Below are 16,787 nucleotides of genomic sequence, written 5' to 3' on the forward strand. Positions count from 1 at the left end.
TGAGAGGATAAACTCTAGCACTAAAATTCTGTCTTTATCTGATTCAGTTTGATTCAATTAAACCCATATACAGAATATATGATGTGGATACATATAAAATTCTGGAACATAAAGATGAACAATAATTCCTAAAGCAGCCATACCTCCCCTGGAGACCCTTAAGATTGTATTTTTGACACAGGCTTTTCCTCTCTTTCGTACTCTTAACCACTGTGGCTCTGCTGGTCCTTAATGGAAAGAGAGACCTGGACATAAAGGGACTAATGAGCCCATAGAAACTTCAGCTGTGAATACCTCTTTCCTCTTCAGTGGAGAATATGCATCCTATAATTTTCCTACGTGTGAGTTACTTGGTCACTGCCTTCCTGGGCTGATGGCCATGCCCCTGTACAAGCTTTGGCAAATATTTTATGCCCCAAATTTGGCTTTGATGACTCCCAGGAATGTCCCTAACTGTCATCCTGGAAGGGAGGCATTCCAGTAAAAGGATAGTCAAAAGTTAGAGTTACAGGGTTCTGGTCCTTGTCAGTAGGACAACGGGCTGAACATTCTCCCCTGGGCTGCAGGGTGAAATCTCCAAATATAAAGGTTAACAGGCTTAGAACAAAAAAATGGCACTTTTCAGAGAAACTCAATATTAGAACTGGGAGTGGGAATGACCCAGGGAGATTTCCAATTTTGCTGGAAAAATAATTTTCCTTGTTGAGAGTTTGGACAACCTACATCATGGGTTACCCTTGATGACTAAATCCTGTTTTTGTGCAAACAAAATATAAATTGCAGAATTTTCTTCCCATCCTGGTAGTATTTGAGTCAGCAGTAAGTGGGCAGGGGAAGATTTTAGCAGAAAACTGTCCAACTTTCATATGCTCCTCCCTCTAGACTAATGCTATAGGGATACTAAAGGCACAGAACAATGAGACCACAAAGGAGATAAATAAAACCTGGGATTGAGCTATACCTCTTTGTAATGAATTCATCACTTCCCTGTCTCTTTCTGTTCTTTCTCTCTTTAGGTCTCCCTTTCTATCTCTTTACCTCTTTGTCTGTCTCTCTCCCGGAAACTCTTTCTTTGTAGGTCTCTGTCATCTTTCATGCCTCTCATTTCTTTATCTTTTTTTGTACAGACTTTTTTATTTTGAAATAATTTTAGATTTACAGGAAAATTGCAAAGATAGGTACAGAGAACACATGTATGTCCTACACTCAGCTTTCCCTTATGTGGCCATCATACACTTATCAAAACTCAGAAATTAACCTGGGTACATTACTATTAATTAGATTATAGAATTTATGCAGATTTCACCAATTTTCCCCCTAAGGTCCTATTTATTTTCAGGCTCCAATCCAGGATATCAAATAGCATTTAGCATCTTTCTCAGTTTATTTGCCTTTTCAGGTCCTTTTCTTTTTCCCCAAGTGAGGATGTCATAGTGCTTCTTTGTTGGGAAAGACACATCCTATCTCTGTGTAATGGGAACTTATTTCTCATGTCTCCTCTCGAGGCATATGCCAAAAGCATCAAGGATTTGTTTTTGACCCAAAGTTAATGTTCCGTAATATGTCTTTCTCATATTTTTCCATTTGTAAGAAGTGCCTTTTTCTCACACACCTTGCTCTCCATTCTGTTTCAGACCCAGAGCAGGTCAAATTAAGATACTCAAGTCACTCTTTCTCTTCTGTAGGTAAACCCCTCCGGTTCCTTTCACCTTTTCTTGCAGTGACTCTTTCTCATCCCTTTAATCACGCTGACTGTTTGTCTCTTGACAAAAGAGGAGGCAGCAGATTAGTTCATGCTGGGGCATGAGGAATCTCTGTTGATATGTGGGCTGTGCATGTGACACCCAGCAATCTGACTTCATGGACAGCACATACTCCTGGAGCATGCAGAGTATGGCGTGAGGTAAGACAAAAGAGCGACAGAGCAAGATTACAATGCTTATGAGATGTCTTCCGAAAGACTATTTAAAAGACACTAAAAGACGTTGCTCTGTAGGCTAAATGCAGTGTTTTTAAAAATAGATCAAATGGCTTAAATGTGATACTGTTCTGCACTTTGCAACAGCTTAGACTTTCCTCTCCAGTATAAAATGTTTCCAACACTGAGAATGGTATCATAAAAATGCAGTTTGTAAAAAAGCATGCTGACACTGTAAAAATTAATAGTTCTCTTGGAAGTGGAGTCTTTTCAATTCTCATAGTGGTAAGTGTAGAGAGAAATGGATGTTTTTTCCTTTTCTCTTGTAAAGTTAATTGATTTGCTTGTCTTAGTTTCCCCAATGAAATATTCTAGATGGGGCACACAGCAAATGCTCACTACCAGGCTCTTTTAACTTGTCATTCAGATGCCAGTCTTGGGTTCTGGAGCTTTTTCCATCACAACTGTTAATGGTTATGTGGGGAAAAAAAGTGGCCAAACACCCAACCTTTAGAATAGTTACACAGAAAGAGTTTATCCTCTTTCCCCATTTTCTAAAGTGTCATAAGAAATCATGACTCTTATTTTCTTCCATTATGGAATATATTTGCCACTTCTGGGTACTCAATTCAATAACTGAAAATCCTGAAAAGAGAGCAGGGATTGGATCTTAGACATTTTCAGGAAGACTTGGAAAGTCTTTGTGTCTATGCAAAAGGGAGCTGATTACGAACTGGTGAGATATTCCACATTCAGGCATGGATTTCATTATGTCTTTTAGTCTTAGGGAAGGTAACTGTGATAGGGCAGCTCTCTTTAGGAGAGCCTGAGAAAATAAAAAGCAAGTCAAAAAGCCAGTGACATTTTTTTTTAATTTTTTTATTGTTATGTTAATCACCATGCATTACATCATTAGTTTTGGATGGAGTGTTCCATGATTCATTGTTTGGGCATAACACCCAGTGCTCCATGCAGTACGTGCCCTCCTTCATACCCATCACCAGGCTAACCCATCCCCCCACCCCCCTCCCCTCCAGAACCCTCAGTTTGTTTTTCAGAGTCCATTGTCTCTCATGGTTCGTCTCCCCCTCTGACTCACTCCCCTTCATTCTTCCCCTCCTGCTATCTTCTTCTTCTTTTTCTTTTTTCTTAACATATGTTGCATTATTTGTTTCAGAGGTACAGATCTGCGATTCAACAGTCTTGCACAATTCACAGCGCTCACCATAGCACATACCCTCCCCAATGTCTATCACCCACCCACCCCATCCCTCCCACCCCCCCACAACTCCAGCAACCCTCCGTTTGTTTCCTGAGATTAAGAATTCCTCATATCAGTGAGGTCATATGATACATGTCTTTCTCTGATTGACTTATTTTACTCAGCATAACACACTCCAGTTCCATCCACGTCATTGCAAATGGCAAGATCTCATTCCTTTTGATGGCTGCATAATATTCCATTGTGTATATATACCACAACTTCTTTATCCATTCATCTAGCCAGTGACATTTTTGAAGTTGAAAACTTTATATTGGAGTTTTCTGAACCAGTCATTGGTATTTATACATTTCTAAACTAGCAGAGACACTCTGAAGGCAAGGAGCTGCATGAGCTTTGGTGGGGGAAAACACAGAATCTCAGATCTAGGAGCATTTTAAGAATCATCTAGTTCATTGATTTCTGGGTGGATCTGACTATAAAATGTATTGGTGGTTGTTTATATGTCTTCTAATTTATTTAGAGTGGACTTATACCCCCAAAGTCTTTTTTATCTTCAGGCTAAATGGTCCCAATTCCTATACTATTTCTATACTATGGGATTCTTTCCCATCTAGATTTCTTTCCACTGGAAACCACTTTGGTTTGCTGAGGCTCCTCTTAAACTCTGAGTCCTTAAATGCACCCTCTGCTGTGCATTTATTTTTCTATGTATAGATCTTTTATATCTAAGGATAGTACTCTCATTTTTCCTTGTAACTCATTATTTTATTAGAACCAGGCATCTCTATCATCTAGTTGATGAGTTTGATCTCTTATTGTGATGTTATCACATACTTCTTAAGCAGCTGAGCTGTCCTCATCTGAGTCATTGATAACGGTATTGAGTAGAACAGAGCCTGACATAAGCTAAATATTAAATATAATTCATTGTGGAAATAAAAGTGGAAAGGGAAAGAATAAAGGCAGTGAAGAAGAAGGAGCACAAGACCACTATGGAAAAATAACACAGAGGCCATGTAGGATGAGCTGGAACCTTACCTGCTGGTGGAAGTCAACTTCTGGTAACACCTGTGGGAAATCAACCCACCCATCTGGGCAAGCACTGGTCTTTCCTGGTGGGCTTAGGAAACCTGGTGGAAGCCAATGAAAATCTGCTAAAATTCATGGCCTTGAAAATTTGAAGGGAATCTAAACATTCTCCTCATGATTGAGTCAGTTGACAGTTGGCAAATGCAACTTCCTGTTTTTATGGGGAGAATGGATTAAAAATATTTCTGAAAAGATTCAGAAAATCTTTGTGGACACTAAATTGCTCCTGGAAAACAATATTTTGATGGTTATAGTATAAATGAATCAGGATCACATGGGTTACATTTCTGCTCAAGTACACATGGTTTAAACACGGATGGAAAAGTGGTTACATTTTGTAAATTTCATAGTTTTCTCTCTTTCTGAGTCTTCGAGCCTCTTCCCTTCCATCTGCGAAGGACAAGGGAGAGATTGAGAGCTTCACAAAACCTCAACTACACCTGGCTTTCTTCTTGCCTCCATTGAAGACTTTATGGATGAGTTTTTATTACATAAATAAATGTGGCTGTGGAAAACTAATAAACATGCCCAGCTTCACCAGGTGGGTCTGATGTCAAAAGAGCACAGTCTGAGGTTTTCTCCATTTCTTTTTCATTTCCCTATTTGTCCAGCTTCCAGATTTTTCTGGACATTTTTAAAATCTCTGTCCTCACATACTCCCACATATAATTAAATCAACTCTGCTATTTCCTTTAATAACTTACAACCCTAGAAAAGTACTTAGTTGATAAGGAGGCAGAAAAACCTGAGCAAATTTAATGATCTCTTTTGCACCTGGGGAGGGAGGAAGGCAGCAGACCAGAGTAGCTGCAGGCTCTTGGACCCTGCATCTCCTCCCAACCTTCAGAGTTGGCTTGAAACACCCTCCTGTATATGCCACTACGTGCTGGACCAGCCCCATTGTGCCTTCTAAGGGGCCCTCAGTAACTCATTATTAAGAATGTCTTGGGGCGGGGCGCCTGGGTGGCTCAGTCGTTAAGCGTCTGCCTTCGGCTCAGGTCATGGTCCCAGGGTCCTGGGATCGAGCCCCACATCGGGCTCCCCACTCCGCGGGAAGCCTGCTTCTCCCTCTCCCACTCCCCCTGCTTGTGTTCCCTCTCTCGCTGTGTCTGTCTCTGTCAAATAAATACATAAAATCTTAAAAAAAAAAAAAAAAAAGAATGTCTTGGGGTGCCTGGGTGGCTCAGTAGGTTGGGCGTATGCCTTCGGCTCAGATCATGATCCCCGGATCCTGGGATTGAGCCCCACGTCGGGCTCCCTGATCAGTGGGGACTCTGCTTCTCCCTCTGCCCCTCTACCCTGCTTGTGCTCTCTCACTTTCTATCTCTCAAATAAATAAATAAAATCTTTAAAAAAAGAATGTCTTGTGGCTGCTCTCACTCAAATTTTAGCAATCATTTCCCCAGTTACTGGGTTCCCATCTTATTTTGAAGGCCCACTATGGCTGAGTGTGTTTCTAGTTGCCTCTCTAGTGAACAAATTTCTTTGCTCTTCCTCATTATTGTTGACAAGATTTCTGCATTGTGACCTTTGTCCTTTTTGTGACCAGATACTTATCTGGTAGCCCAGACCCCAGGGCCTGAATTTCTTCTTTCTGAATCCAGGATCCCTATGCTCAGGCCTTCTAGATGCTGTCCCGGTGCGGGGACACCTGTTTTTGTCTGCCATTTGTAATCTCCCATCCTCCCCCCCCCAGATTTCCTGCTCTAGTCATGTGATGCACTCACTCATTTTCTTCTTCTTTGTTTTTGTTTTTGTTTTTGTTTTTTTTGCTTATTCAGTATGTATCAACTGCTTATTATGTTACATGAATGGTACTGGTGTTGTGTGAACAAAACAGGAGTTATCCAGGTCAAACACAGAGTGGAGGGCAGGCATTGTAGGCAAAGGGAGTGGCACTTACTCTGAATTCTGAATACTCTGAATTCTGGATACGAAAAAGCCAGAGTCCTTGCCCCCACAGAACTTTCACTAGAGTTGCTACATGATAAGTTTTCCTGGAAGGTTGTTAAAAACACAGATTTCCAGATCCTTTCCTAGGAAGGTCTGAATCGGTGGGGCCTGCAGTTGGACCTGAAAATTGGCATTTTAACAAGCTTTGCAGGTGATTCTTATCATCAGCAAGTTTGGAAAACTCTGCAGCGTGGGATACGCTAAGGCTCAAAGGTGGGATGTGTTTGGAAACTGAGAAGTTCCATCTGGTTGGATCGTGGGTCGCGGGATGGGAGTGGGTGAGAGATGTGTTGGAAAGTAAGCAGGAGCCAGATCACGAGAGACCTCAGGCGCCAGCTAAGGACGCTTGACTTTACCTAAAGCCTGTGGAAGGCAGTGAAAGATCTTTATGGAAGACAATGATATGACAATTTTTAAAAGTCCACTCTTGGACATTTGAATGGTCAGGAGAGGAGTAGGGGTGGGGGCAGATGGAATTATAGGATAGAGAAAGATTGTCTTTATATAATGTTTAGAAACATTTGGGATGGAGGAATGAACTTGAAGTTGTCTTGGCAAACGTGGTAATTGCACATGTTGGTCAATTTGGATCTTTTCAGTTTCTTTTTCCCAACACATATATTGATCTTTTGGTTTCTCAGGTTTCTCTGTGTGTGATTTTGTCTCAAACCAACTACCTGTGGCTTAGCTCCCATATTCAGATTCCCAGCTCCTACTTAGCTTTCTGGGTCAGCCTAAGCTTCTGCTCTTAGCTTTCCCTGCCTTCACTAGTCTGGCTGGGACCTCAGTTCTCGATAGCCATGCCCGGGAGGGGTGACCAGACTGCTGCTCTCCTCCCACCCTATCCCAAAGGCACAGCTGGTGCTCACTCTGCGGTGGAATCATCTTTTACTTTTCTAAACCTCTGTGGTTTCCTACAGGAAAAAGGCGTTAGGTCTCCCGCATGGTGGGAAGCTTCACCTAGCTCTGTGTGATGAGCAGCTGTAAGAGGGTAGGTTAGGATGTCCTTTAGGGTTTTGGATTTAAGATAGAACGTAATTTGGGGAAAGCCTCCTTGCTTGCTCCATCTCTCTCTCCCATGACCTTTATAAAACTAGATTTTTGCTTTGGAAACGCTATTCCTATTGATCTTGTGTTGATTTTTAAGGTGCTAATAATAGGAACTAGGGTGTTGGAAAAGCAGTTCCCCAAAGGATATAAGCAGCAAATAATTTTTTTCACATTGTTCCTTTATGTTTAAGATTTATTTTATTTTAGGGAGAGAGAGAGAGAGAGTGAGTGAGCAGGGGGAGGGGCAGAGGGAGAGGGACAATCTTAGGCAGGTTCCAAGCATGGAGCCTGATGCGGGGCTCAATCTCATGACCCTCGATCACCACCTGAGCTGAAATTAAGAGTCCGACACTTAATCAATGAGCCACCCAGGTGCCCCTCACATTGTTCCTTTAAACCAAATCTGTGGATTGGTTTTCCTTTCTTTTTGGGTGAAACCTCGACCAGGTTCCTGAAAACATTTCAGACACTTTTAAATAATAAAAAATCCACTAGTCACTTTTAGCCCCAAGATATGTAATTGAAATTTGTTGCCCAGTTTAAGAGTCAGCATGGCAATACCAAAACATAGCATTGCTTTAGTCTGGAAAGCCTGCAGGGGAAAGGAAGGTTTATGGCAGATCTCTCCTTCCAGATTAAGTTGTCTTTTTTTTTTTTTTTTTTTTAAGATTTTATTTGTTTGACAGAGAGAGACACAGCGAGAGAGGGAACACAAGCAGGGGGAGTGGGAGAGGGAGAAGCAGGCTTCCTGCTGAGCAGGGAGCCCAACAGGGGACTCTGGGATCATAACCTGAGCCAAAGGCAGACGCTTAATGGTTGAGCCACCCAGGCGCCCTTAAATTGTCTTTTTTTAGAGGACAAATAGCAAGCTCTCTGTGTGGGCTTCTTAGGGCCCCTTTCTATAGGATTGAGATGTGGGAGAAATGATCTTACCCTGCCCCGTTCTCCAATAAAAACGCTTTTTAGAGCAAGCCTCTCTTCTCTTCCTTTGAAACTTTTTACACCCTTGAGGTTGGGTAATGGATGAGGGCTGACCTAGCCAGCTTCAAAACCACCTACGCAGTCTGATCCCTCACTATGTGATGTGGAGATACTTGGCATCCAATGTTTTGTTCTTGGTCTTTCTTCCTTGGCAAAAACGAAGTGAGAAAGAGTCGCTTGTAAGATTCCATTAGCAGGTTAATTTTGGCCAGTGCTATATACTTTGCAGAGTGTTTTCACATATATTAATTTCATTTGTTTTGTAGCAATTCCATGAAATAAGCAGGATAAAAAAAAGTGACACCCAGATAGATTAACTGGCGTATATGAGCCCAGAAAGATATTAATGGTGGAGTCTGAATTGAAAACCAAGTCTTAGGACTCTGTCTCATAGAGTGGAAATACAAGAAGTTTTAAAGTGGGCCCCAATCCAGCTTTTCTTATTACTTATGTTCTGACTTTTATGTTAGTTTCTTAACCTTTCTGACCTTTACTCTCCTGATATAAATTAGAGGTAATACCCTATTTATCCACAGTTTTGGTGAAAATGGAATGAGATAAAGCGATGCTGAGGATCTGTGAAAATGCAAACCTGGATGATACCTGAGATTCTGAATTTCTAACAAGCTCCCAGGTGCTGCTGATGCTGCTGGTTTGAGGGCTGCGAACCGCAAGACATAATGCTTGTCAAATGTTTGGGTCACAGTAGACATTCAATAAATATCAGTTTCCTCCTCCTTTCTGATCATCCATTTGCTCTGCTTTCCATTTGGTTTTAGGATCTACTATAAATTCACTCCACTTGTTATTTGGTACAGAGTCAGAGATAACATAAAATACACATTGAGAAGACACCCCCTGCACAAACCCTGCCTAGGGTCTTTGAATGCAGTCGAGAGAAGAATCTAGTAGTGTCTGAATTCTGGCTCTCAATGGTGTGACACCAGCACCACTAACATGAGAAAAATGACCCAGATCAGAGGGCGTGCCTGGTTCCTTGTTCCCAAACAACTGCTTTATCTTCACGGAGCTAAGAAATAAGTGGAGGGCTTGCTAACGGGGTTTAAAAGATGTTTTTGAGAGTTATTTTAAAGAAATTAGATGGTACTACCAATCATGGAGATGGCTCACTATGCCTCACATGACGGCCTAAATTCATAAGCCAGCTATACCTTTGACAAGTTTGCCATGATGATCTATTGAGAGAGGAAGGACAAAAATATTTTCAAACCCCAAACCTAACTTCCCCTGCTGAACACATCTGTTTGAATTCTGGCACGGGTAGCATATTGGCATTTGTTGAAGTTCATTAATCTTTAAGAAGATGTAAAGAGATCTAGAGAAACCTTTTTTTGCCAGCCAAAGGCTGCAGATTGCGCCTTTGTGTGATAATCAAGTACCATTGTAAATTGTCACCGGTTTCAAAAATAATCCTCATCCGGAAAGGGGAGGCATTTCTGTACTTGTAGGCAATTCTTCCATTGTACTTCCTACATTTATTTGGGATACTTGATATTTCTTCCCGAGTAAAAACACCTCATCTGTTAACACTTGGAGCCTATTAGCTACCAAACTAGTCTGAGATGAAGCAGAACGAATTCCTTCCCTCGGTGGACAAAATCAGAGGAGACTCCTGCTTTCCCCAGGTGGCCATGCGTGGTCTGTGGCTTGCGGTGTGTAGGAGGGAACATTGACGTATTGGACACATGCAGCGGAAAAAAAGAACCAACATGGGTAAAATTGTTTGTGGTATAGGAAGGCACATTTTGTGTATTAATAGAAAAGACTAGAATATGCAGCAATTTTCTTGCAAAAGTAACAGAAATTTATAGAAGCTCAGGGAGTACAACAGAACAATTTGTTGTCCCTGAATGTTTTTTTCATTACCAATAAATGCAGACCATAATGACATGTTTACTATTTTTTTCCATTGCAAAAGTAACACTTATAAGACAATATCTGGAAATATAGAAAGTTAGTGAAAATATATTCATATTTTTGGCATTGAAAGGCAACCAGGTTTAACATTTTGTAATGTTTTCTTTTTGTCATGTTTCTTTTTTGTAATGTTTCTTTCCTGCCTTTTCTCTGCGAGAAAACAAAAATTGGTTACTGAAAATGTTTTTGACCATAATGTGTGGGTTGATGGCCTCAGACCCACCAAGAAAGGAGGTAATTGGCCCCTCCATAATAAGATAGTGCTGCATGCCTGTGCTTACCAAGGAAGGTAACGTCTCAACAAAGAGATTGTCAATGTTTTACGTCCCTTGCCAAACAGGGTGCTGTTTTTTTTTTTTTTTAAATAGATCTTCGTGTTTTATGGACAAACGCTCTGAGCTTGCTGAGGTGTGTGTTATCCATCTGCCTTTTAAAATAGCCTTCCTGAAGCTTCCTCCCTTGGGGCTACAAGGCTGCTCTCTTCCCACCTCTGCTGAGAGTCATGAGATCTCCCCTTGCTACCTGACTCGGGGAAGAACCTCTTCGCCTCTTGACCACACACACACAAATTCTTGGAAGGGTCTTAATTTGAACTCCTGCATGAAAGCAAACCTGTAATTTTCATGAATTAAAGAACTGGTAATCCCCAGCCTCTGGCTGGTGAGCATCCCTCCTTCCTTTCTAAAATATGAATTTTAGAAACAATGAGGTCACATTTAAACAATTCTGACTTTATGTTTTATTTTCTACAAAGTTAGATGGCATATTGAAGAATCAGGTACATCATACTCTTAAAATTAATCTTTCATTGCTCTGATGTATGAATCTTATAAAATTTACTTGGCCTTGCAACAACAATATGTTAGTAGGTATATATATTTGTTGAATGTTTTGGCTTTTATTTTTCATGAAACTTACTGAGGTAAAATTTACATAGAAAACATGTTCCTGTTGGAGTTTCAAACTGTGTTCTCCCGTGTAGCCAACACCATCATAATCCCAATATACACTTCTGTCACCCTGAATTTCCCTTGGGTTTCTTTGTGGTCAGTCCCCACCTGTATCCCACCTTAACTCTAAGCAAGTACTGATCTTCTCCCACTATAGATTAGTTTTGCCTAATCTCAAATTTTATACCAGTAGAGTTATTCAGGATGGATTCTTTGTGTATTGCTTCTTTAACTCGGCATAATGTTTTCGAGATTCATCCATGTTGTGTCTTTTTTTTTTTCAAAGATTTTATTTATTTGAGAGAGAGAGAATGAGAGATAGAGAGCATGAGAGGGAAGAGGGTCAGAGGGAGAAGCAGACTCCCTGCTGAGCAGGGAGCCCGATGTGGGGCTCGATCCCCGGACTCCAGGATCATGACCCGAGCCGAAGGCAGTCGCTTAACCAACTGAGCCACCCAGGTGCCCCATGTTGTCGTGTCTTGTAATGTGTTGTTGTGTTGTTACTTTTCATTGCTGAGCAATGTTCCATCCTATGGAATTATGGAAAATAATTTATTTTTTCATTCATCTTGTTATCCTTTTGATGTCTTCAGTGTCTGTAGTGATAGCCTCTTTTTCCCTTCCTGATATTGGTAATTTTTATCTTCTCTCTCTCTCTTCTTTTTTTTCAGTCTTGCTAAAGATTTGTCAGTTTCATTGATTTTTCTCCTTTCTGTGTGTGTGCGCGTGTGTGTTTCATTTCTATCTTCCTTATGTTCATATTTTCCTTACAATTGTGCGTTTCTGTAATAGCTATTTTAAAGTACTTGTCTGCTAATTCCATGAACTCTGTTGTTGTGTACCTGTTTGTACTGACTTATTTTCTTCTGGTTATGGGTCATATTTTCCTTCTTTTCATCTTAAATAATTTTTGTTAGGATGCCGGATATTGTGCATGGGATCCCGTTGAATGTCTGGATTTACTAGTCTTCCTTTAGAAAGTTGAATCTTGTTTTGGCAGAGTTAAGTGACTTGCAGTTCAACCGAGTCCTTGTGAGGCTTGTTTTGAAGCTTTCTTAGAGTGAGTCTAAAGCCTGCTTTCCTCTAGGGCTAATATAATTCTCCTCTGAAAGCATGCTCCTTCAGGAGGCTCTGGTAAATATTCAGGGTGTTCAGCGAAGTCTCTCCATTCTAGCTGGTCACAATGCAACTTCTAGTTCCCAGAGCCCAGAAACCTGGTCTCTTAGAGTTTCACCCTCTCTGTGTATAGTAGATATTTGACAAAGGACTCAAGGTAATGTCTAGGTATATCTCCAGAGCTCTTTTTCTCTGGTACTCTGTCCCTCACATTTCAGCTCGCTTGGCCTCCTTGAACTCTGATCTCTGGCTCCTAAATTCAGCAAGATGCCTATGCTCTGCTAGGGTTCCACCTCCTTTTGTTGTTGTCTGGGGAGTAGCTGCCTCTAGCCAGAAAGCCATGTTGATCCTAGGATGTCCTTCATTTTTTTTCCTGTTGTCAGAACTTGCAATGCTGTACTATGTCTGTTTTTCAAGGTCCCCAAACTCTTGCTTCCTATATTCAGTTTCCTGATTTCTTACAGCAGGGGAACAAATTTGGTACCAGTTATTCAATTGCATTCAGAAGTGGCAGTCCCTAGATATGCTCCAAAAATGTTTAGATCTATTCAGAATGATCAGTGTTTCCTTCTTCAGTTTCTCTTAGTAGTTTTGGGAAGCTCCAATCCATTTATTCTTGAATATATCGACAATCACTTGGAATACTTTAATGTGCTTTACAAACATCATTCCTCCTCTGCTTGCTATCATCCCCTCTCCTCCCCTAAATTAATAGGATGTGTTTTTCGGAGGCCATGGCTTTAGTGGTTAGGGAAAGAATTCAGTTTTCAAATTTAGTGGGTAGTGTAAAAATCATTTCCCCTCATTTTGAGGGGATAAAATCATAAGAATGAGGAACACTGACACACCTAATGTTGCCCAACAGACCCCTAGGTAACTTTCCAAAAAGTTTCACCGAGGATAGCTAAAGATATCCTCACTTAGGGAAGTCTCAGTGGACTTTTTTTTTTTATCTGTATCAGATTATTTTTTATCTGTACAGTTTACTGTATCAGTAAACTTCTTAATAACGTGGTAAGGTCTTGGTATTTATCAGAAAGGGAGTTGAGCCAAAGCGTTTTAAGTTGATCAGTATCTGGAGTGAGAAAAATCTCGGTTTTCACGGGCCTTATCAGAAAATATTCCCCTTATTTACGAGGAATGCCAAATTCCTCAGATTGAAGTAGATACCCCGGGCACAGTTCAATGTTGCAAGAATAAATGCCAGGGGGAATGTGTTTCCTGTTCTAACTCCCTCACTCCTAGACTTCAATTTTCTCTGAAGGGTACTTAGAAAAATTGGAATTGATGGAATAATGCAGTTTGAATTATACCTTGTCGTTGAAAGAGGCAAGTTGGTAACTAATGATTTTTTTTTTTTTGTAAATTAGTTCAAGATAACTTTGAGGAGGGCCTCAAGTCTTAATATTACACACAGAGTAAAGAGGATTATATGAAGTGTGAAGAAAAATTTCCTTTGATTTTCTGAAAAAGATGTCGAAGACCTGAGATGGAAAAACCAGTTGAATAATGTAATAGTGGTTGGGTTAATCAAAGCTCTGATGTGTCGAGTTTAAATATTCTCTTGAAAGATGGTTGGTAAATATGTGGAACTCTGATTTATAAGGAGATCAAAATCATGCTAAGATTGACTGAGAATTGCACTGATAATTGGAAACTGTAGGTTTCTAAAAAATTTATAAGAAACTAATACTGAGTTTAGAATTTTCAGCTAGTAATCAAATATAGAATGTTATAAGATAGCTGATGAGATCTTATATTTGATTTTCTCAAATAAATAGAGGCTCTTGTTGATTCTATCAAGACAGTTTTGCCTGTAGGACAATAATTAGCATGTGTTTTTATCTCCATGAACATATGTTTGCAATTGCACCCACACAACGTTTTTTAGGAGGAGAATGTTTGCTGGCCTCCGAAATAAGTTTAGTACCTCATAGCAGAATCCAAAGCCAACAAGATAAGAAGCACATAAAGCCTTCTGAAAGAATCAGATAGCTGAATCAGTCAAGGATGGTGGGAGACATGGGAGCTGATAGACTTGTCATACCTTCTTACAAATGTTCTCACCATCAAAAAACCATTAATGTGTCGTTGACTGCTATGGTTAGATGTCAGATACTGCCAGATCCTGGTCAGATACTGCCAGATCCTGGTCACAAAGGAGCTCACAGTTTAAAAGGGGAACTTTTCAATAAGTAAACAAATCAGTAGACTTAATTTGCCAGTCCAAGAGTGTTGGAGCGCTAGAAAGATCTAAATTTGAATCTTGGCTCTGTTACTTAAGATGTGATGATAAGATTACATGTATTTTCATTTTAATGGGCTTCAGTTTCTATCTCAGGTAAAAACATCAAAGCTTTCAGGTAGGAATCCTAAGGATTATCTATCATGTCTCATTTTCCCTCACTGCTTACCTCCTATTTAGCAGTCCTGTCCTGTCCACTCTACTTTCTTTTTCTTTTTCTTTTCTTTTCTTTTATTTTTTTAAGATTTATTTATTTAATTCAGAGAGAGAGAGAGAGAGAGAGCACGAGCTGGGGGGCAGGGGGACAGGGGGAGAGAACCTCAAGCAGATTCTGTACTGAGTGGGGAGCCCGATGCGGGGCTTGATCTCACAACCCTGAGATCGTGACCTGAGCCAAAACCAAGAGTCAGACGCTTTACGGACTGAGCCACCCACGCGCCCCTGTTGGCTCTACTCTCAAATAGATGTGAACACCTCTCTCCCTTGCGCATTTACTGCCTAAATCCAAAGTACCAACATCTCTGGCTTAGACAATTAGCCTCTAAACGACTACTCTTGTCTTCCCCCCTTCTTGGCTGAATACCAGATTGATCCTTTAAGTGTACATTGGATTAGAGCACTTCCCTACTCCGACCCTCCACTTCCTGCCCATTGCATTGGAATACCATACGAACCCTTCTCCATGCCCTTCCTAGCTCCCTGGGAACTCGCCCCTGTCTGCCCTCATCTTCAGGCACACCTGACCCTTCTTCCCTTCCATACCTTACTCACTCCACTGCAGTCATCCATGACTGGAAACTTGTTAAACTCATTTCTTTCTCAGGGGATGCTCTTCCTCCATTTCCACAGGCCTGGCATCATAGTACATAAGCTCTGTGGCTAGCTCAAGTGCTACCATCTCGAAAAGGCTTTCCCTACCCTGTCTAAAATGGCCTTGCTCTCTCTCAGCCCTCTGCCCCTGTTTTATTTTCTTTATGGCAATTTTGCCATCTGCAATTTTATTATTTTTATTTTTTTTAATTTTTTTAAAATCCAGAGCTTTCTTTTTTTTTTTTTAAGATTTTTATTTATTTATTTAACAGAGATAGAGAGAGAGAGCACAAGTAGGCAGAGCAGCAGACAGAAGGAGAGGGAGAAGCAGGCTCTCCGCCGAGCAGGGAGCCCAATGCGGGGCTCGATCCCAGGACCCCGGGATCATGACCTGAGCCGAAGGCAGCCGCTTAACCGACTGAGCCACCCAGGCGCCCCAATTTTATTATTTTTAAAAATACTATTTCTTCCTTACTAGAGGCTACGTTCCATAAGACGGACTTTGTCTGTCTTGTTCACTATTCTAAGCACATAATGAGTACCCAGTAAATATTTGTCAAATGAATAAATAAATTTTAAATGGGGTGATGATATTTTCTTTTAGATTTTGTAAGGATGGAATAAGAGAACATACACATATCTATATATACTTTAAGACTGTAAAGCATTAAAATCTTATTCAGAGACCTATCACTAAAATGGTTGTAAGGTACAAAAAGTATTTGGACATAGTACTGATAAGTGTCTCCATGAGCTGAGACTTTAGCTCTTATATTTAATTCTAGTTTCTGTCTTAGGAGAAAATAAGTGAGTTTTACTCAGTTGGACAAGTACTCATGACTTACTCTTCACAATTAGACTGATTTTTGCATTTTTGACTCATTATTATACTCCAGTGATTACAAAATGTCTTATCCCTCTGGGAGGTGGGGGGGCGCAGTGGAATATCTCGTTTGCAATAATGTTGTCTCTTATGCAGAAATGTTTTCATCCTTTCCATCATTCAATTCTGTTCAAACTATTCCCCAGTTCAATGGGAATAGTCAATCAGTTTGCCCTTACAAATGTGCACAAATTCTGCAAAGTCCTCAGTTCTCTTCTTACAAATTCTGAAACCACAACAGAGCATTATATGAATAATGATACCTCTTAGGACAAGTGTGGGAGTAACAGTGTGACCTACCAATACAATATTGGTAGCATGTTCCTTGGATTTGCTGCCTAGTAGGACTCTCCAAATTCCTGTCTGATACTATCCCTGGTGCTTTGGTTCAGACTACAGTGTACCAGCCTCAGTGAAGTGCCGCTAGATTGTGCAGACTGTTGGATGTGTTGTGGCGGTTGAGGTGGGCCTCCTCTATTGTGTCCCAAGAAATGAGAATATTTACGCTCTCTCCTTTCATCTATGTGACTTTAATATATGTTTCCTTTGATTTGAGTGACTTTGAGTGGGAAACAGACACCAAGATGAATTTTCCCCATGATGTCCGGCTAACTCTGAATGTTTCTTGG

Source organism: Callorhinus ursinus, unplaced genomic scaffold (genome assembly GCF_003265705.2).
Source record: "Callorhinus ursinus isolate GAN/ISIS: 27379988/994484 unplaced genomic scaffold, GSC_fseal_2.0 scaffold54, whole genome shotgun sequence".
Classification (NCBI taxonomy): Eukaryota; Metazoa; Chordata; class Mammalia; order Carnivora; family Otariidae; genus Callorhinus; species Callorhinus ursinus.